The 22526-nt window shown below is 40.5% G+C and overlaps 1 long non-coding RNA gene across 2 annotated transcripts in view; it reads left to right on the top strand.

Moving 5' to 3' along the window:
- The first annotated feature begins 4210 nt into the window (after positions 1-4210).
- Positions 4211-22526, top strand: part of LOC137090608 (uncharacterized) — an 86401-nt gene continuing 68085 nt past the window's right edge. For both annotated transcript variants that reach the window (XR_010907916.1, XR_010907917.1), the window contains exons 1-2: positions 4211-4308; positions 5186-5255. This is a non-coding gene — a long non-coding RNA (uncharacterized lncRNA). The remainder of the gene's footprint in view (positions 4309-5185; positions 5256-22526) is intronic.

Below are 22526 nucleotides of genomic sequence, written 5' to 3'. Positions count from 1 at the left end.
AATTATATTGCAAATTGATTCACTCATAATTCAAATTATGTACAAAAGGGAATATTGCAAATAGTCACAGCTAAAGACTTTTGATACACAGTGTATCAATGTACACAGTGTACATATTGATCCTGGAGTGAGAAAAAACACTGATATTATTAATATTATTAATATATTATATTATATATTAATTATATATTATTTTAATAGATTAATATTTTTTAATTAATGACATGTAATTTTATTAAGCACATTAAATATGTATTCTGACACCTTTCTGTCTCAACCAGCATTAACTTATTGATCCATTTGAGCTACAGTAGCTTGTCTGTTTGACCAGGCCACACAGGCCAGCATTCGCTCCCCACATGCATCAATGAGCCTTGGCCACCCATGACCCTGTCGCTGGTTCACCACTGTTCCTTCCTTGGACCACTTTTGATAGATACTGACCACTGCAGACCGGGAACACCCCACAAGAGCTGCAGTTTTGGAAATGCTCTTTCCCAGTCTGGCATTCACAACTTACCCCTTGTCAAACTCTCAATTCCTTATGCTTGCCAATTTTTCCTGCTTCTAAGGCATTATCTTTGAGGATAAAATGTTCACTAGCTACCCACTAACAAGTGTTGTGATGAAAAGATAACGTTCTCGGGTACTCACATAACCTCGGTCCCCTGAGAATAACAGGAACGAGTACTGCATCTGATAGATGCTTATGGGAAAACTCCTTTTCTCTAAAATATTGAAGCTTTCAAAAAAAAAATATAAGCATGCTGATTGGCTGGGCTGTGGGAACCTCACAAACCTATGGCGAGGAGGGATAGCTGCGCAAACCAATCGGGGCGTGACTGAAGTACTGTTAATGTGGTCAAAAGGCCCCGTGCCCTTTGAAAGGTTCTAAGGGGGTGGTAAGATCCTAGTTTGAATGATGCAGCTAGCTGTTGAATGGTGAGAACGCGTTCTGTCGCAAGCCAGGCTCTCATTTGGACAGAGTTCCGAACTGTTCCCAAGAAGGTTATTCACTGGCTGGGGGACAGTACGCACTTTGATAAGTTGATCCTGAGCCCAAGGCGTTCCAGATGACTGAGGAGCCAGGATTTGTGAGTTTGTAACTTGGCCTCCGACTGGGTCAAAATGAGCCAGTCGTCGAGATAGTTCAGAATGCACATTCCCTGCTGTCTCAAGGGAGAGTGTGCCACTTCCATGCATCCGAATGGCAAGACTGTGTACTGATAAGCCACCCCTTGAACGCGAATCTCAAGAACGGTCTGTAATGGGGGCTATTTGGAAGTGCATTTTTTTAGAAATACAGATAAAACCAATCCCCTGGCAGATTTGTGAGAGGATTTGTTTGGCTGTCTCATGAGAACATTGTTCAGGTCTAGAACAGGCCAGAATAGGTCCAGAATATCCAGAATAGGCCTGAGTGCACTATCCTTTTTCTGTATGAGGAAGTAACGGCTCTAGAAGCCTGCCTCGCTCTGTGAGGGGGGAACTTTCTCGACAGCACCCCTTCGCTAGCAGGTTTGACACTTCCTTATGGAGGACGTGAGCTACATTGCTCCTTACCAATGTGTTGACCATGGCATGAATGTGTGGAGGTCTGTGAGTGAATTGGAGTGGGTGATCTCGATATATTCTATTCAGTACACATTCTGACACATAGAGGATGTCTTCCCAGGCCTCTGCCCGAGTGGCTAGGGACTGAATAAAGTCTGAAGGTGGGCCGTCGTGAGTCAGGGGCCTGGCCACCAAGGTGTTTGGAAGAGGAAAAGTACTCTTTTGTTGAGAATTTTATTTTGGTTGCTGTTGAAAAAGCGTTTGGTTGCAAGGGTACGTGAGTTGGGACTGGCCCTTTGGTTGCAAACAGAACATCTCCAAAAGCCTGAACTGAAAAGGGGGTAGGAAGAAACACACAAGCCTTTTTCGGGGGGTGGTCCAGCAACAGCGACACTTAACCCCTTTCTCTTCCTTTCTGCTCCCTAATTAGGAAAGCTTCCAAGGTTAGGGTCCAGCGTAATTCTAGGCCGGGGCCCAGGCATTTAGGGAATGGGAAGCGCTTAAATGTTTGCGGATTGTCTGGAGGCAGGAGGTGCTGATTTGGCTGGCTGCTGGGTCGGTACGTTCTTTGGAAGACCTGAAGCAGAGCTGGAGCATTTGGGCAGGAAGTGTCACACTGCCTGCAAAGACCTCTGTGCTTCTATGAAGAGCTCAGTGAAGCCGCTCACCGTGGGGCCAAAGAGACCAGTCAGAGATGGGGGAATCAAGGAAGGCAATCTTGTCTGTGTCCTTAATCTCCATTAAATTGAGCCACAGGTGGTGCTCAAGTACTACCAGGCTAGCCATACTTCTTCCAGTGACCTAAGCGGTGGTCTTTGTGGCACATAGGGCCAGTTCAGTGGTGCTGCAAAGATCACGGAAGGGAGGTCAGAGTGGGCAGTTTCTTATATCCCTTTTTGTCTGTGCCATCTAAAGACTGTAGAGGCAGAAGTGGGTAGACGGGCCAAGTAGGGGCCATGACTTTGTGAGTTGGCCGCTCATTGAGGCGAGTTCTAGTGGGCTCTTCCGATGACAATCAGTCAAGGCCAAGCTCTTCGACAGCCCTGGCGAGAACGCTGAGAAGTTCTGCATCTGTGCTTGCTCTGGTGTCACTTTTGCTCACCTGAGGCAGAACCAAACTAAACGAAAAAGGTCCGCTCGCATCATTCGAGCTGATCTTTTTGGGTAAAGAGCACCGGTGAAACCTCTCTGGTTGGAAAAAGTGAGTTACCCGAGGTCTGAGCCGATGTGAACTTATTTGTCTCCATGTTGTTTTGAGTTCTCTGACCCTTCTGTTTCTTCCCCAGAGGCTCCGAGAAATGGGAGGGCGTGAGGGGTGGGGTCGCTCTCTGAAAAGGAAACTATCCGCAAGCGCAGAGAGGAGAGCGGCATACTCTCACAGTAAGATTAGCCGCCCTATGTGAGTGCAGTTTCTGCATGGATTTTGCCCAGGAAATAAACGCACACACTGTGCTCGTCAGTGGGATGCAGAGGGGCTCCGCATGTACCACAGTTAGGGCATGGCATTTGAAAATATGCCGCGTCGGTCTTAAATAGAAATAGAATAGGCAAAATTCGCTCTTATAGGGTATTCACTGGATGGCCGCAGGGAAACGGCGAATCAGCAGATGACGGCAATAAGTCAGATGTGCTGAACAGGAAGACACTGTGCTGAACTGCTGCTTCGATGGGGTTTCAAGCAAGAGAAGTAAGTTCTGATTTCTATGGCGAAATGGGGCGCTTATATAGCCAGTAGTCCTGTCGGCAGGCTCAGCTCGGTGGTGGCGGGATGCACCCCGATTGGTTTGTGCAGTTGCACCGCCTCGCCATAGGTTCGTGCAGTTCCCGCAGCCCAGCCAATCAGCATGCTTATAACTGTGCATATGCTGGCTGTGCAGATGCACTGTGTTTTAAAATAAAGGCTTCAATATTTTCGAGAAAAGGAGTTTTTCCATTAGTGTCTGACAAACGCACAATACGAGTGAATGTTGTCAAAAGGGAAACCTGTCACCCGGTCATAATTATATGCCTGATTGGTATATATATATATATATATATATATATATATATATATATATATATATATATATATATATATATATATATATATATATATATATATATATATGTGTGTGTGTGTGTGTATAACAAATAAAATAAAGACTTTTGAAGCCATATGAGAGTGCTACAAACTAATTTACACACACACACACACACACACACACACACACACACACACACACACACACACACACACACACACACACACACACACACACACACACACACACACACACACACACACACACACACATATATATATATATATATATATATATATATATATATATATATATACTAATAATTAACAAGTAACTAATAATTAAGACTGTTTTGGGGAATTTTTTGGTTTGAAGTTAATAATGCTTTCTTGTGGTTTTACTGTGGGCTAAGCTGCAGTAATACATGTCAATATCCAGTAAGCCTTCTCTTCTGCCACCTCAAAATAAATAACATTCATCCAATCACAATCAGAAATAATTTTTTGACAGTTACAAGCAAAACAGAAATGTGTCGAATCCCTATACAGTGCACATGATTATAATCTAACTAGAGGGTCAGGTTCATCCACCAATGAAATTGTTCTATTTGTACCAGGTGGGCGTAGTCTGGGGCCTTCAACCGAGAGTGAACATCGCGATCGCGTTGTTTATGGAATGTAGCCTATTTACAGGTACACGAACGATGGCTCGATTTGATCTCAAACAACCACTGGTAACTTGACTTTCTGATCAACTGTCAATTGCTTAAAATGTGGTTACAGACTTTTAAACAGGTTTTGACATACCTCTTTGTTGGTGGCTTTGCTGCCTTCACGTGCTCTCGGAGTTTCCTAGATAAAAATTCCACAGAAACGTCCTCATATTTTAAAACTTGAATGTAATAAACTCGTAATCACGACTTCAAAAGTCGGAGTTATTATTATCAAATTTTCAATAGCACATGAAGACAGCATAGTGAATATTAATTTTTTGCGTCTTAGTGGAAACGGTATCACATCAGCATCTAGAAATTAAAATTGACTTGCCTTGTAGACAAAATAATGCCATCATTTCTATATAATTTTCTATACTTTCACTTAGCCTTCCAAAAGAAGTTAAATCGGACTCAACTGTGTCTGCGTTAAAACAACTGGCTTTCTAAATGAATCTGAAAGTGGAATGAATGATTCAATAACTCACTCATGGGTTGCTTTTCAAGCATCAGAGTGACGTGGTGGCCTTCCTAGTCCAGTCCAACTCAGTGGCCAACAGCAGTTGTTAAGCAGTTGTTATACACCAATATAAAATGTATGCCTTTATTGCTGAAAACATTCTTTTTGTCTTGCATTTATTAATAAACTTAGAAAAGCTCAGTGCCGAGCCGGTTTCTGCCATTTCCTTTTCGTGAATTTTAATGTGTGCAAAGGATTGTGGGTGATTGAAGGATGTGAAGGACACACTTGTTGCATTTGTTGGAATTTTGGTTAAATGGCTGAAATAAGGTCTGTGGTGAACACAAGCTCAAGAAAGACACTTTGACGTGTTATTCTACAAAACAGCAGTATTAACCCACTTGTGATATTTTTGTTGTTGTTGTTTTTTTTTTGTAGAAAAAGGCACAAGTGGCTAAATGGAACTACAGAGGCTGTTGGGGACATTACACGTCATCATGCTGAACAGGTAAGCTCAGTCCGCTTTTACAGTCTTGCTATGCTAATAATTGTGCTCTTATAAACTATTCTAACTCAAACATTTAAGGAAAATGTTTTTAGATAAAAACTGAGGCTACATTAATCCGGATAGATTTGAAAACAGTTTTCGTTTAAAAATGCTCTCCGTCCAATATTTAAAAAAAGTTTCTCATCCACACTGAAACAAAGTAAATGCCAAATTCAACTTACTGCACATAAAAGCTCACTGGGATGATACAGACGTCATAAAGTTCATCACTTAGCAGAGCGCTCGACGAGTTTGACGAGTCAAGACTGTTTTCCAAGATGCCGCCCGTCAGTGAACGTGCATTGCACTGTGTTTATTAAGTATCTTCTTATTAAACTGTTTGTACATTTACAAAGTTTTCAATGCTTTGGTTTGCATGTATGGACCCTCATTATGCTACTGTGTTAGTGCGAGGCTATTTTTAGCCTTGTTAGTGGTATCTAGTGATTTAGGGTGCGTTCACACTTGTCATGTTTGGTTCGATTAAAACGAACCCTGGTGGGGTTGCTCGGTTAGTGCGGTTCATTTGAACATATGTGAACGCTGCCATCCGAACCCTGGTGCGCACCAAACAAGCGGACCGAGACCGCTAAAAAGATGGGTCTCGGTCCGCTTCCAAACGAACTCTGGTGCGGTTCGATTGATATATGAACGCAACACGGACCAAAGACATGTAAACGGACCAAAAACCGGACGTAATGTCACAAGATGCGACGCATAATGCAGCTGATTTGACGACGCGGAAAGATTGGTGTATCCAAAATGAGTAACTTTAACATTAGAGGGCAAACGTGGAGCAACGAGGAAGAGCCTCATCAATATTTGGTCAGACGAGCATGTTTCGAAAATGCTAGAAAAAAACACACAAAAAGCATACCTGGCTCTTCTCATCAAAGTTCCTGTGTTGCCCATTATTAGCAGGTGCAGACGACAGCGGCCGTCTCTGTTCTGCACAACGGAGCAAATCCTGCTGCTGTTTTGAATGTTTTGAACATTTTATGAGCTCTTCATGAGTTCTCAGCGGGTAAAAATAATGCCACATGTACACGCATAAAATGATCGCGTTTAATCCAGCACACAGCTTTGTTTTGAACATTTCATGAGCTCTTCATGAGTTCTCTGGTAAGAAATAATGCCAAATGTGTTACACGCATAAAATGATCGCGTTTAATCCAGCACACAGCGTTGTTTTGAATGTTTTGAACATTTCATGAGCTCTTCATGAGTTCTCTGGTAAAAAATAATACCATGTACATGCATAAAATGCCCGCGCGTGTAATCCGCACACAGCATTGTTCTGAATGTTCGGTAAGCGAGCTCGACGTCATATAAGCCGACCAATCAGGTTGTGAGCGTCTCCCTGTGCCTTTGGTTCGGTAACTTTAGGTTCGCTGTTAAAAATGCCCGTGTGAACGCTAAGCGGACCAGGACTATTATGTTTGTTTTTGTTTTTTGGTCCGGACCAAACGAACCAAACGAACCGAACTACAAGTGTGAACGCACCCTTAATTTCACTTACCTTGTGCCCCATAGACAAGTGTTATAAGCTAATCTGTTTTTAGCGATAAAACTCTTTACATTCGATTTTGATGAAAACGCATCCCAGAGAACGATCTACTCTGTAACCATCTGTTAATTTACACCTAGGTTCATTTCTCACTGGAGTTGTCCTTTAATATTATTATTAAAATATTAATGATTAATCGATAGTCAATTGTTAGTTCTCCCGACGATCAACTAAGAAAATGTTATCGAATTCCCATCCATACCTGGGACAGGGTCAATCACTTGTTTCATTGCTAAATGAAGCATAATTATTTAAGGAATCAGTTGATTGATTCACTGATTCACTTGTAAAGGCGAGATTGAAAATTGATTGAGGGCTACACCATTAAAAAGATTGTCATTTCTACTGTAAAAATGCTACAGTAAAAAAAAACAAAAAACTGTCAATTGGATAACCGTAAGTTCTCTTATGGAAATACTGTAACAGATCTAGCCTTACATTTAATGTATTTTTATGGTATAACATACTGTTAGTGTATTGCTTTTGTTAAGTAAAAAAGGAACAAATCATTTCGTAACTGAACAAATAATCCCGTAAACTGAGTCTGACATTCCCAGAATTCCCTGTTGTGGTATTCATTTTAATAATGAATGTTTCTTATTAGGTTTTTTTAACCAGTTATGTACATTAGGGTTTGTTACATCTTACGTTATTAAATTAATGTTTAATGTTATTTTAGTGCCGTATGTTACCATTATGTTGTTTTGTAGTTGTGTGCACGACACACCTTCACACCATCCATATGTTAGTATTTACCTCACCTTGTGGAAAAGCTACGTGTGTTGAACTTTGTTTGATTCATCATGTGGTTTTCTCACTATTACCAGTGTTATTATGGTTGTTACCAGAACACATTCAATTTGCAAAAAACTATTGTAGAATGTGCATTTTAAAATGTGCATGCACAATCAGCATTTACAATAAACTATCATTTTATTTGCATGCATAGTTTTTGTATGTATTTTTTAGATTAAGGAGGCAGATTAGGAGTCCGTTTTTTCTTAGGTTTAAGCAGTCTTCTCTCGGATCAAGGAAATTGCTCATCAGATCTATATTTCTTAAACCTGTATGGGTGCTGTTGTGTTTTGACAGGTTTGTTGAACCAGCTGTAGGGATGATGTTTGAGTGTGTCAGCTTTAATTAAGTGATGTCTGTGACCTTAGGGAGAGGCTGAGGGATAACAATGGCCTTACAGCCTTGAGTAAATATCCAATGACTGTCTTACTGTCATGTCACCCAACACATGAGAAAACAAACTCTCCTGTTCTTTATGAGTAGTGTTGACATCTGCTCGGTATCATATCAGATGTGTTGAGTGAACCAATCAGGTTACAGGGCACATTAAGATTTAGTTTTAAGTTTTAAAGTCTGACTTGTAGAGTAAACATTTAGGACAAACAATATCAGTGCATTAGGTCAGTTTAGCAGACATATTTTGTCTTTGATAAGTTCACATTACGATTAACACTGTTTTTGGCCCGGGTTTTGGCGAGTCAAATTTTTGGCCTGGAACATGGCCACTAGGGTGCTCCGTCCATTCAACAAGAGCACTTGAATATCATCATCTCCTCTTGGTTCGCTGTGGTCGAGCAGAGCAGTTGTTGTTGCAACAAGCAAGCCAATCTTCATCACACATTCTCTCTACTGTCTCTAACAGTTGACTTCTTCAGCCCTGTGACATCAGCGTCAGTAATCGGTCATTCATGGTGACCCTGTGTACTTTTAGATGTTTGCTGCTTTTCATTAATATAGTCCAGGGGTGTCCAATCCTGCTCCTGAAGGCCACTGTCTTGCAAAGTTTAGCTTCAACCCCAATTAAACGCCTAACCCAGCTAATCAAGGTCTTATGGGTCCTGCACACTGTGCAATTGTTTTTTTTTTTCAAAATCCTTTGCGAATGTTTCTTGTAAGACTGTACGAACATGGTCCCCAATGTAAGCCATGTCACACTTAAAAATGGACGCATGCAAGAAAACTCATCAGTTGTTTTATATCATCAATGAATGACGTGTTCGGTGACAGTGAGCTGCATTACACACGGTACTGAAATGGTGGCTACAAATTAGGATTATAAATTATCACGATATAATTTTCCATTTCGGTCGATATCGATAAATATCACGATAAATGTAAAATCTTTTTTTTTTTTTTTAAGCATTATAAGTTTAAAGGCATATTTTTGCTCCTGAGTGAAATATGTAGAAAACAGACAGTTAACTGTGGTTTTAAACTATCCTTTATTGTCAAAACATGACAACACTTCCCAAACAGGTAGATTTATTTATTAAAATCTTAATTGTGGTCAGCATTTTTTTTACTCTACACTGTATATCAATAATTTCATTACTTATTGAGTAAGTAGTAAAACACTAAAAACGCAAACGGGCAAAAAAATGGTCCACTGTGCATCTCTCTCTCACACACACACACACACACGAACGCACGCACGCACGCTACACACACACCTCACCGACAGTGGGCTGGTCGCTAGAGGAGGGAGAGAGCAAAGTTCAGTATTTGTGGATCTCCAGTAAGGGCTATTGTATTCATTTGAAAGTCGGATGACATTATTTCTCTTTTGATACAGGCGATGCTGAGTCATTAATACATCACCAAAGACAAGCAATTATGATAGCGGTCGTGTACAAGTCCGATGTTTTAGTGATTATAGTTTGGTACAGTTAGCGTTAGCTTGTTGTAAGTCACCCACCGCAACTAACAAGGTAATAAGCCTGTGTGTGAATGTAGTTAATGTAGATTTACCTCTGTGTTGGGCTCAATGTTATATGGAAGAACTTCGAAGAAGCAGGATAATTTAATAATTAAATAATTCCGTGTGGTGAACGTGAACCTATGATAAGCATGCAGTCCACGTACATCACTGTTTTATGTCGGATGGATCGCCAAAATATCTCCAAACCACTGAAGTTGAGCAAACTAACTTGTCAACGATATCTGTGGCCGTGAGCTCTGAGTTTTCTTCACTATTGCTCATTTTTATCTCTCCACTTCACTCTGATCCTCCAAGCCTGTCAGTCACTGTGACTGTAAATAACAGCGCGTGCAGCACCCAGAAGCCCGGTCTGCAATACGCATGCGCAGCATTACGCATACCGCGTAAGCATTGTATCGAGAATTTATCGAACTGTTGTTATCGTTTTATTGAGGAGAATTATATCGTGATAATTATCGTTTTATCGTCCAGCCCTACTACAAATACTCTCTAGCTCTCGTTTTAGTCATAGTTTGTCTTGAGAAACCGAGATATTTGACGTTCGTCGTAGGAGAAGTCACATGCAATATTGTGCGCCAAATCTTCTGACGCTGACAGAATTTTATCTGAGGTAAAATTTGATCGCAACGGTCATTAATCGGCTGCCGGTGAACATGTCAAACTAACGATCAAAGATGTCAGATTTTAGCCCAGGATCAGAGGAATCTTTTAGGATTTGCAAAATTTGTCTCAGACGGCCAAATCGTGGGCAAAATCGCACAGTGTGCACCCGGCTTTACTAGGCATATTAGAAACTTCCAGGCAGGTGTGTTGAGGCAAGTTTGAGCGAAGCTCTGAAGAACAGAGTTCTGCATTGGCTCATTTGCTACTGCCATAGCCAATAGAACAGAAAAGCAAACCAGTAAACAAAGAACAAATATTCAAACAAATATACAAGGCAAAAACAATAATTTAATGGTGGGGCTTTTCAGTCCAGTTTGCCATTGGTTGGTTGAACAATTTTTAACTCTATTTAATTATTTACTTGAGTGGATGTAAACTCTTATTTTCTATAACAATTTTCTATTAACAATATCTCCAGACGTTTATCTCTAAGACATAAAACTTCCTGAGAAATGTGGCTTGATTTGGCTCTCTGAGCTGTTAAGCGGCCTACTTGAGGAAAAATCATTTAATCTTATTGGAAACCTATTAGCTGACAACATTTGTGGCTTAAATGGAATCTTCACTGTTTCTGAACTCATAGCTTTGCTAATCAATAAGACACTTGTCAGATACCACTGAATCTCAATCTTCCTAAAAGGCAGTGCCCATTTGGATAGATCAGGTTTTATACCTTCACTGGTCAAATCAGCTTACGATTTAAGACGTCACCCACCAAAGTGAAATTCCTTATTCCACTTTAGGCACTCTTTTAGAAAACTGGATTTATCCCAGAGGTCACATATCTCCAGCACATCCTATTTTAGATATCTTAATGGCCTCTTGAATAGCTTTGAGTTCTGGAGGCGAAATGAGATTTGGACAGTAATGTCAGATTTTAAGATACCTTCATAAAAGTAAAAAGAGCGGGAAAAGGGTCATATATCTCTTGAGGGGTTTGGGGGTCGACACATTATAAGTGTATTGGCAACATACACAAAATAAAAAAAACATATTTAGACACATTTGTGTCACAAAATCTTTTGTAGCACACCCAATACTTTATTTCATATGCTGTCAGAAAACAGGTGAGATGGTTGCGGTTTTAATAACTTGGCACATTCTTGTGTGTCGTCTGAACACGAGCAGAACGCGTTGGGTGGAGGTCACACCCGCGCACCCACGCACACTTATTGAAGCCGGACCGGCTCTCACAAAACACCTGCGTTAAAGGAGCACCTGTCAAGGGGAGGGGAAGAGGGGGGTCGGGGCCGTACCTCGTCTTGTCTCCACGTATTGTCCTGCGGCGGAGCACGAGAGGGGAAAAAAGAGCGAAGAGGGGCCACCTGTCTCCCTTCATCGCTCCCACTCCTTCATCTTCCCTCGGAGCGATTACACCAGGTCTCCGACACTAATCTAATTATACTGCTAAAAAGAAAGAGAGACACCAAAGAGGAGCCTTAGTGTGTTCTAATTAAGGCATTGCCAGAGGTTGGAGACAATGCGAGCCGTGTTTTTTTCACATGCGATTGCGAGAGAGTCATAAAGAGTTTTGCTCTCACTTAAGGCAAGGCTATTGTGATATGTAGGACATCCGAGGGGTGGAGGGAAAGTATAACTATCAGCAATCTGATGTAAAGGTCATGCAATGAGAGAAAGAGAGTGAGAAAGAGAGAAATGGATGGAGGGAAAGAGTGCACTAGGGCTATATGAATCATAAGTTTTGTCAAAGAGGTAGTGGCAGGGACCGGTCTATACGAGCAAGGTCGCAGTTCAGCGTCGCGCCTCAGGACCTGCTGCTCTTAAGCAGCCGCAGCTGCATTGTTCTCACTCCGCCAGTGGAGACTCGCTGTGTCCATCCGATTAGCCACTCCGTGACCGTCCTTCACTACAGTATCACATACTGTTTACTGCGAGGGAGACCTTTAGTGAGGAGACAGATTGTTCACTTTGAAAGAGTCCTCTAGCCGGCCTGAAGCGCCGTTTGTGCATGAGAGTCCTCCAGTCCTTCAGGAAACTCCCACACATGCTACTCTCCACCATTATGCAGCGACAAGAGGCTTTAGCCAAACAATATAACATGCCGTTATTTTGCCGGCCATTGTTCTGTAGCTGTAATTGATGAAGTGATGGAACAAATGCGTAGTTTCATCTTTGTCTTAAAATGTTAAGCTTTTGTAGCAGGATTATCAAAGTACTCTTTATGTTTTAAGGGATGTGTTAAATGTACACTGTGGTTTTCTAAGGGGCTGCTCGTTCCATGTAAGTAGCAAGTAGCTCAATTTTCCTTCTCATTGTTTGAAATGTGTGAATGGCTGCTCAGATTTAACACTTAAAATGACTGTACAATACATGCTGTGCAAAATCCTTTTCAGCTTATAAAAAATGAAAGCAGACTTGCTTTAAGATGGCAGGTGATGGATTTATTTGTTAGTTTCCTTGCCAAAAAGGATGAGAACTTTTGTTCCCGATTGTTGAACGTCAACTTTTGCCATCCGAGCGATTCCACACTGGTTCATTTATGTTGAGATCATGGCTGTGATGTGACCTGCAGAGTGGACTTCTGCTCCAATAGGCCTCAGTAGGGTTTGAAGTCATTAGAAGAATGGTACAACCGTTTACGCTTTTCAGAATATATTTGTGACCTCCTCCATTGATTGAATTGAAGCCCCAATGCTTTACAAAAGGCTGAAAATAAGAATGTTTACATGTGAACCAATAATGGGATTATTTTCTTAATTGCAGTGAGATGTTTACATGACAGGAGCATACCTCTTCACTCCTGTTTACATGCAATTTTCATTTTTCTAATTATTCACTAAGAATTCTGTTTATTATATAATGGGGTATTATTCAGCAAATCAACAGTGCATTATGAACTCATACAGTATGTGTGCTACTGGCTACTGATTTAATCTACTTGTGTCAAGATGTATTGGATCTTCATTTCGGTGTCTACATGAACTCAGAATTTTCAGCCCCCATCAATATGATGCCTTCTTTACAGCTATGTTTAACAATCTGTGCAAAACAACATCATTGATGTACGTCATAAGCACATGCTGACTTTGGTCAGAGTGGAATAGATAAGATTAAAGTGTTTACATGCATATTTATTGCGATTTAAAATAAGCATACACCACATATTTTACGACGATTATGGTTACTACGATTATGAGTTTAAGCGCATTAAAGTTTTGTTTACATGAGGTCAAAATTAATCGCTATATTGCATTGCCTAAATCTTGTTAGAAGTTTCTAGTATGCCTAGTAAGGGTCTGTTCACACAGAACACATTTTTCCATTCCAGTGCACTACTTTTCCATTGTTTTCTATGTAAACAACATGTAATAGACAGACGCGATTGCAGCGCCTAATGCATGACATGGTATTCTAAAAACGCAGTGTTCAAGTTCAACTAATTTAAAATGTAAGTCCCAAGACCTTGCATTTTTCTCCCACTCCACTGGCCCCCTCTTGTGTTTTACAAAGCAAAAATGTGTCAGACTGATCTCATGAAACGGCGTATGTATGACACGCCAATTCGTATGCCATTTTGGCGTGCTATAAAGACGCATAATTGCTTTTTAGCGTGTTTATCAACGCCGTTACATTCTATCCCCCTACACTGCCCCTACCCCTAAACCTACCCATCACACACACACAGCCCCTAAACCTAACCATCACAAGAAACATTCTGCATTTTTACATTTTTAAAAAACAATTTAGTATGTTTATAAATCCATTTACCTTGTGGACACACACATATTCAGACACATTTTGAACGCGTAATTCAAACTCTTCCCTAAACCTACCCGTTTGTGTATTATAAAAAACAGAATAACAGGCAGATACGACTGCAGGCACAACTTATTCAGAAAGTACAAATAGTCCAAGTAATCCCCAAAAGCAACCAGAACGTTGAGTCCATCCGCCAAAGATTAATAACACATTTCAAATATTGCCGCCGGAAGAAACGTCACGTCAGCTTTTACAGCATTGGCTGTCGTGTGTCTCGTGACCAATTGCGTCATTACGTCAGCTTTGATTGTAAAATGCCATTGGCTCTCGCGTGTCTCGTGACCGATCGCGTCATTCTAAACTTGTTGTCTCGTGTATCATTTGAATTAGAAATATGAATGAACGAGTGCGTGTGTTCTGTTCGCAAAGGAGCGCGATCATCATTTCAACGACTAAAACATTAAGATCAACTCTGTTCTTCACATGAAGATATCGTATGACTTCAGAAGACTTGGAATGCAACATGAGTTAATACTTTAATACAGTTTTTTGGTCAGTTTTTGCAATAAATATTTGTGACTGTACATTTATTTGCCTGTTATGTGTTTTATATTGTTGAGAGTTGGTAGGTTTAGGGTAGGAGTGGAGTTAGTTTCTCCAAAATATAAAATTAGGCTATAAATATTAATTCTGTGAGATCAGGTTGGCGGAATCACATGGCGTAGACATATACGTGGAGATGATGGTTTGTTTGGGCGTACACATACACGTGGAATCACACGGCGTAGACATACACGCGGATAGCTCAAAATGCATACAGATAACACGCCACTTGGCTTCAGAAAGTGGCGTCTATGTTTACGTGAAGTCATGATGTCATGTTGTCTGTGTGAATGAGCCCTAAGACCATGATAGCTGGTTCAGAAGTGTTTTATTGGAGCTAAACTATGCAGGACATGGGCCCTCCAGGAACCGGATTGGACACCGCTGTATTAAATGCTGCACAAGCACTTTACTGGATTTCTTCCTGTCCCTTAAAGGGATCCCCTGGTGTTGAGACTTGTATGGCTTAATATAACATAAATGATGTCTCTAACTGAATTATGTAGTAGAAAACCCATGAAAGATTTACGTTATTTAAAAAAATCGATTTAATATTTGGACCATGGGCGGCGCCATTTTGTTTGCGTTCTAGGTTGATGACGTAGAATGGTTGCACTCCTCAATCAGCTGGCGTTACCCGTAGCTATTTTTAGCCCAATGCAACTCGAAAATTGTTTCAGAGTTAAACAATACCAATGAATTGCTTTGTAATTGGACGTAAAACACACTCAAACATACATGTGCACACAAACTCTCTCTCTCACAGACTCACACACACCCCAGCAGATCGGCGCGAACACACACACGTACTGCGTGCACGCATACATAACCCTCAATCACTATTCCCTGTGTTGATATCATAGATAGACTGTTGATATGCAGTAGATTAACTGTAATGCCTAATGTAACCAGCAGAGGGAACTATCTAGGTAGGACCGTGGGATAGTGGAATGTGAGGAAGAGAGACAGGATGTTTTGGTGATGATGCTTGGGGATGTTGATTCGTGCATTAAAGTTTGAGCACAAGCTCAGTGAATTAACCTCAATCTTTAAACTTTAATTTTTAAGACACAAATAAAATTCCCTACTTTTGTTCACTAATACAACTTGAAGGAGTGAATGAAGACGAGTGCGTGAAGTTGGACAGCTGTTTGTAAATCGGCTGTACACTCTTTATTGCGGTGCAACGTGAGACTGAATGACTGCACTCGAACATGTCCACTATGGTGTCGGACAAAACTACAAATGGCCGTCCCTTCAAATAATGCCCTATTTCAGGGTATAGGGGGTCGATTTCAGATTCAGCCCCTGTCGTGGAGACTTGAGCAGCCCAACATCTTGATTGAGACAGCGCAGTCTGTCAGGTGTGTGTGCGCGTCCGCTGATCTGTTTGTGACTTGTGTAGGTGAGTTTGTGTGCGCATGTATGTTTGAGTGTGTTTGAAGTACAATTATAAAGCAATTCATTGGTTTTGTTTAACTCTGAAACAATTTTCGAGTTGCGTTGTGGTAAAAATAGCTACGGGTAACGCCAGCTGATTGAGGAGTGCAACCATTCTACGTCATCAACCTAGAACGCGAACAAAATGGCGCACCCCATGGTCCAAATATAAAATCGATTTTTTAAAAATAAGGTAGATCTTTCATGGGTTTTCTACTACATATTTCAGTAAGAAACATTGTTTATGTTATATTAAGCCATACAAGTCTCAACACCAGGGGATCCCTTTAAAGGGTTACTTCAGCGATTAGAATATGGCTTTGTATCAGTAGAAACCCTGGAGTATGTTCAAATGATTGTGAGCAGAGTTCACACCACAGCTATGACGATAGAAACGACATCACTTTCAGAACAATTTTTTCCAGATGATGAATGATAAAAACATTGGCAGCAAATCAGAATCCATCCTGCTGTAACAAACTCGAGCATTTAAAGCGACAGACAAGCACGCACTTATAAGCCCACCCAACACTCTCACATTTAGTAAGAAATCAAACAAGTTATTTTACTGAACATAAGAACTGCTTGTGTAAACGCCACAAAAAAGTACATAGAATAAACATGTAATAAGATCCTGGTGGATGAGTAATGATATTCCAGCACTGTTTCAGTGGGCGCTCTATGGAACATGGTAACTTGACTGGCCAGTAGGGACAGGCTCCAGAAGGGAGCAGAATCTCATTGAGCCCCATGTTAAAATGCCCAACTTAACAGAAGAAAAAAACATGTTTACAGCCTGGTACAAATTGTGGTTTCGGTCTATACAGCTAATTTTGCACTTTATGATGACTGTGAGGGGGTTGTTTTTTTATTTTTTATAACTCATTCGTTTACATTATATAAAGCCTTAAAATTCTGCATAATTAAGAGCGTGACCCCTTTGATTGACAGGTCATCGCGTCACCTCACCCCCTCACGTCTCGCCTCTTTGCCCATTTTCTGTTGTCTGGGCATGACTCGCTGCCAAGGTGGCAACGACCAGCTCGTCTCTTCTTTACACTTCAAAACTGCTCTTCAGAGTCCTATGGGTCATGCCATGGACATTACGTCCATATTTTTTTACAGTCTACGATATCCACCCAGCATACCAGTTTCCATTGGTTGAACTTTCAAATGTTGTTGGGAAACATTACCTCATGACAGCGATGCAATCGGATCCCGGAAGTTCTATAGCTTTAGTCAAGCAGCATGTCATGTCACTCCGTGATTACGCATTGTCTTATGTTGTGTTTGGGCTTGTTTAAGACAAACTGCTCCAAATAAAGATCTACTATGGTTCACTAATTTTTTGTGAATTTACAAACCAAAACATGGAGTAAAAGCATTGTATATAACCCTTTTTTATACAAATAGTTTGTCTATTTTGGTCTCTAACTGAAACAAATATGCTTGTATTCTAGATGAGAAATTTTAATTTGTTCTCACTTGAGCAGAATCTGTTGAGCATTGCAACATGACATCATGACTTTGCGTAAACATACACGCCACTTTCTAAAGGCAAGTGGCGTGTTATCTGTACGCATTTTGAGCTATCCGCGTGTATGTCTAAGCCTAAACAAACCATCATCTCCGTGTGTATGTCTATGACGTGTGATTCTGCCAACCTGATCTCACAGAATTAATATTTATAGCCTAATTTTACATTTTGGAGCAACTAACTCCACTCCTACCCTAAACCTACCAACTCTCAACAATATAAAGCACGTAACGGGCAAATAAATGTACAGTCACATGTATTTATTGCAAAAACGGATTAACTCATGTTGCATTCCAGGTCTTCTGAAGTCATACGATATCTTCATGTGAAGAACAGAGTTGATCTTAATATTTTAGTCGTTGAATTGATGATCATGCCCCTTTGTGAACAGAACACACATCGTTAATATTTCTAATTCAAATGATACACGAGACAAGTTTAGAATGACACGATCGGTCACAAGACACACGAGAGCCAATGCCATTTTACAATCAAAGCTGACGTAATGACGCAGTTGGTCACGAGACACACGACATCCAATGATGTCAAAGCTGACGTGACGTTTCTTCCGGCGGCAATATTTGAAATGTGTTATTAATCTTTGGCGGATGGACTCAGTGTTCTGGTTGCTTTTGGCGATTTTCTTCACACAAATCAATCGTTTGGCCTCGGAACACTTGGAGTTGAGGGAAGAGTTTGAATTACGCGTTCAAAATGTGTCTGAATATGTGTGTGTCCACAAGATAAATGGATTTATAAACATACTAAATTATGATTTTTGAAAATGTAAAAATGCAGAATGTTTCTTGTGATGGGTAGGTTTAGGAGCTATGTGTGTGTGATGGGTAGGTTTAGGGGTAGGGGCAGTATAGGGGGATAGAATGTAACGGCGTTGATTAACACGCTAAAAAGCGATTATGCGTCTTTATAGCACGCCAAAATGGCATACGAATTGGCGTGTCATACATACGCCGCTTCATGAGATCAGTCTGGAACATTGACATGCTTGTAAACTTTTACTGGTTTTGTCTCCATATTAAATGGTGACCTTGAGCTTATTGTTTCTGATTATTATTATTATTCTATAAATGTACAAATATTATATACATGTATAACTAAATGTATCATTCACATGGATATTTGACCTTTCTGTTGGGAAAGTAACGGTTATTGATGAAAGTTAATTACGGTGGTCATCAAGGTGTTCCAAGTCAGCATCAAAATATGTTATGCTTTTTCAAAATCAAAGTTAAGCACTTAATGCTTGTGAGTTATAAAGCAGCATGATCTATCTTATCCCATGTGCTGCAATAAATGCTTCCCTTATAAAAGCGTGTGCTTGTTCCACGATTGTCCAAACCGGCTCACGGACGCAGCCAAGATATCAGCAGTCAGGAATCATTTTTTCTCCAACCCCTCCAAACCTCCCTCAGTGTCACATGCTGGGTTTGACTTTGAGGCACAGTCCTTCGTTCCAGCGCCATTATATCACATCTTCTTCTGTTGCCCAAGCCTGAGGTGCCTCGGGCGTCTAATGCCTTTTAAGAGCCATCACTGAAAAATGCAGGATCCATCAGTGTCCTTTGAGGCTGGCTGTTTTGGCATGGAGGCAGCATGGTAACAGCTTGCTGGAGTAAGGTGACATTTCTGGGTATGCAAAGTAATAGGAAAGGAGGGAGGGGAGGTGGGGGCGCCAGAGAGGGAATCCTTGCGGGAGAGGGGGTTGCTCCTCAAAGCCCTGCACCTTTTGACTTTGCTTGGAGTAAAACAGATGCTAACAGCCTTAGTTATGGTGTAGATACCACAGCGCACTCCAAAACAGGCCTAATGAAAGGAGGGGCAGGGGGTGCAGGCGGAGAGAGAGACTAAAAGGTGTTCGGGAGGTACGCCGTCCTTTCTGAGGCTGTCAGGGCAGGTTATTTTTAATGGAGGCTGATGTGGGGGGCACGTTAATGAGTGATGTGTGGACAGCTCTTGTTTGTGCCGCCGTGGCAGAGAGGGGGACCGCTGAGGCTCGCGTTCGTTTGTCAGGGTAAGATACGGGGGAAATGGTCTGTGTGGACGCAGCTCAAGGTGAGACGAGAATAGTTAGGTAGGGGTGGGTTTTTAGCATCTTGCTGCTTGTTTTTCCTTTTCAAAGTCACTTTTTTTTTTCTTGGCCCGAGCATAAAGAAAAGAAAAACATGACAATATTAACCTTCCTACAAAGATTCAGGGGTTGGATTTAAACCTTTGCAAGCCACACAGGCTACAAAAACACACCATTTATTCTGCTTCCAACAGCTCACTCTTTACAAATATTTATAAAGATTCCATAGAGTCTGTACTTGGATGCTGTTGTGTGCTCATTTTTTCAGGATAATTTATTTGCTCACTCCTTGCATTTTTTGCATCTCTTATGGGCCACATATTATAGTAAATTAGAGCTAATTTACTCGTGCTTTCAAGATTTTTGTTCCTTTATCCTCACACACGACCAACCAAGTGGGAAAGGCTTTGGAATATAGTGACATTACTTAGTAACAATTTTGGGCCATTTTCTTAATTTCATCCCATGTCATCTTTCTTTCAATATCAATCATAAAATATGAATAACTATACAATATTAATAATATAAAAAATGTAAGTAACATGAAAATGTTTTGTAATACAGAATAACCGATTGATTAGAATATTTTTGTATTATGTAATTTCTAGTCAAGCTGTAATTTTGCAAAATGTGTAAAAATATGATTTCATTGAGTGTATTTACTGTAGGATGCATAATCAAGACAAAGGAGTCTGGAATTTTATTTCATAAAATGTTTCATTCCTGTCCATATAATCCTTGTGATGTGAGTAAACAGATTTGGCTTACTGTCCGTAACGTAGAGGCTTGAGCACAAGATTCAGGCTCTAAGCTTCTCCTGGACCATTTAATTAATGAATAAGTACTTAATGGATATTAGAATAACGGTGAGGAGGGAATCCGGAAGAGATGTTAGGGGGATGAGGCTAGCGTCTGCTCATATACCCTTGTGATATGATTGACAGGATTAGATAAACAAGGTCTTCATGAACATTTGTTTAAGAGTGCATTTAAACATGTCTTTTCCACCACAGAACAAAATGGTGGAAGTGTTTTTCCAGTCGCATTTTATGAGTCTTTTTACTTGAAGGTTCTAGCCAACTGTCCATGTGTAGTACTATCTTTAAACTTCTGTACGTTGATTTTTAACAGCATTTGTGGCATAATTTTGATGAATGCAATTTTGGCTTCTTAAAAAAACTAAAAACAGACAAAACAAAACCAAGGTTGAAGCACTTATAGAAGTAAATGGGCTGATTTTGGAGGTTTTAATAGAATAAAATAGAATACATTTAATTTAGCAACTTTTGTATTATTAACAGTTTTAATCTTTAAAAAAAATGCCGTTAGGGTTAGGCAGTTATTTTATGGCAGTATGTTGTCAGATAACTGCTTGACACAGAAATGTTTTTCCAGAAAAAATCATGTTAACATTATTTATATGCTGCAGTTGAGTATTTTAACATTGCAGACTGTGTGCCTCAATTTAATCCATTTATACTGTTTTTTTTGTTTGTTTTTTAAAGATAAGGAAATACAAGGAAATCATTTTTGGAGGGAATCAACATTATGCCACACATACTGTCTACTGAGCTTATTGAACGCAGAATATTTCTTTACAAGTTTTTCAAACATGTACACTGTGAGATGATTTAACATCTATAGCCTACATAGCTCCACTCCCTGTCTGTTTCATCTGAGATAGATGAAGCAAACTGGCACCCTGTTGTCTTGTCTCCCTTGGCCCACTGAACTGAGAAGGTCTTGTAGTAGGTTCTGCTGAGCTCAGGAATGACGGACTCCTGCCGAGAGCGGGCTGTGGGGTTGGTATAGGGCATACATGCCAGCATAGGGGTGAGTTTTGAGAGACGCGATATGCTGAGGTCAGTGAACACTGCGACCCCTTTGTAATAATATCTGCAAATGCGTGCGTTCGTGCACAAGCACACTACTAATGCAGGGTTGCAATATGATGTCTGTATCAATTTCCCCCACTCTCAATGTGCCCATGGCAGCCCTGTGCTTTGAGATCACAGACCTCGAGCTGATGGGCCTGTGTCCCACTCCTGCTGTAAGAAAACCTGCTTCAGTGGCCCCTCGCTCCCCTCACTTGTGCTGGAGAAAAAAGGATCGGATGAGGATAAACCAGAGCTGCTTAATTGGATTCCTGTCTAGGGACGGTCCAGTGTGGACACAGAGAGGCAAACTGTTTTAGCCTAAGCTGTGTGTGTGTGTGTGTGTGTGTCTGTGTGAAAGATGGTGTCTCTGTGTGCATAAAGAAGAAATGGGACGATTACCAGTTTAATGTTAAAGCACAATAAAATGTACTGTTAGTATTATCATTTAAAATGTATCATTAAAACCATGTTTGATTATTGTGATTTTGAAAACTTAGGGTAAATCCTAGTGTCCAGCCAGCATAAGTCTGACACAGGCGCAGCGTGCAACGTTGTTTAAAAGGGTGGTAAAACATTATTTCGATGGCTTTATTGTGTTTGTAGGGTGCACTGTAACATGTTCATGCTTCGTTTTTAAAAATAGCATTATTTTTCATTTATTTTACCTTTATTCTACACTGCTCTGTCCCTCCTTAAAAATGGTAAAAAGGATCTAATGGTTTTCGCGTTCTATGAAGCCAGGCTTTAAAAAAATACGCAATGGGCGATTCGCTAACCGCCTAGTGCACATGTTTCAGAAACCCCTTACCTTCACCAGCTGTAAAGACTGCGGCTCTATAGTGATGGCTACTGAATGGCATCGTTTGTATTTTTAGAACGATTATAGCCAAATATGAACAAACACTAAACATTGGCTTTAATAAAGTAGCCAACTCAAACACAGAACCATGTTCAGCATGCCTGTAGATAAACAAGCATGTAGAAAATAACAGCTTTTCGTCG

This window comes from Pseudorasbora parva, chromosome 10 (genome assembly GCF_024679245.1).
Source record: "Pseudorasbora parva isolate DD20220531a chromosome 10, ASM2467924v1, whole genome shotgun sequence".
In the NCBI taxonomy this organism is placed as follows: Eukaryota; Metazoa; Chordata; class Actinopteri; order Cypriniformes; family Gobionidae; genus Pseudorasbora; species Pseudorasbora parva.
Note: the sequence above shows the minus strand (reverse complement) of the source record. Positions and strands in the feature narration are given on the sequence as shown.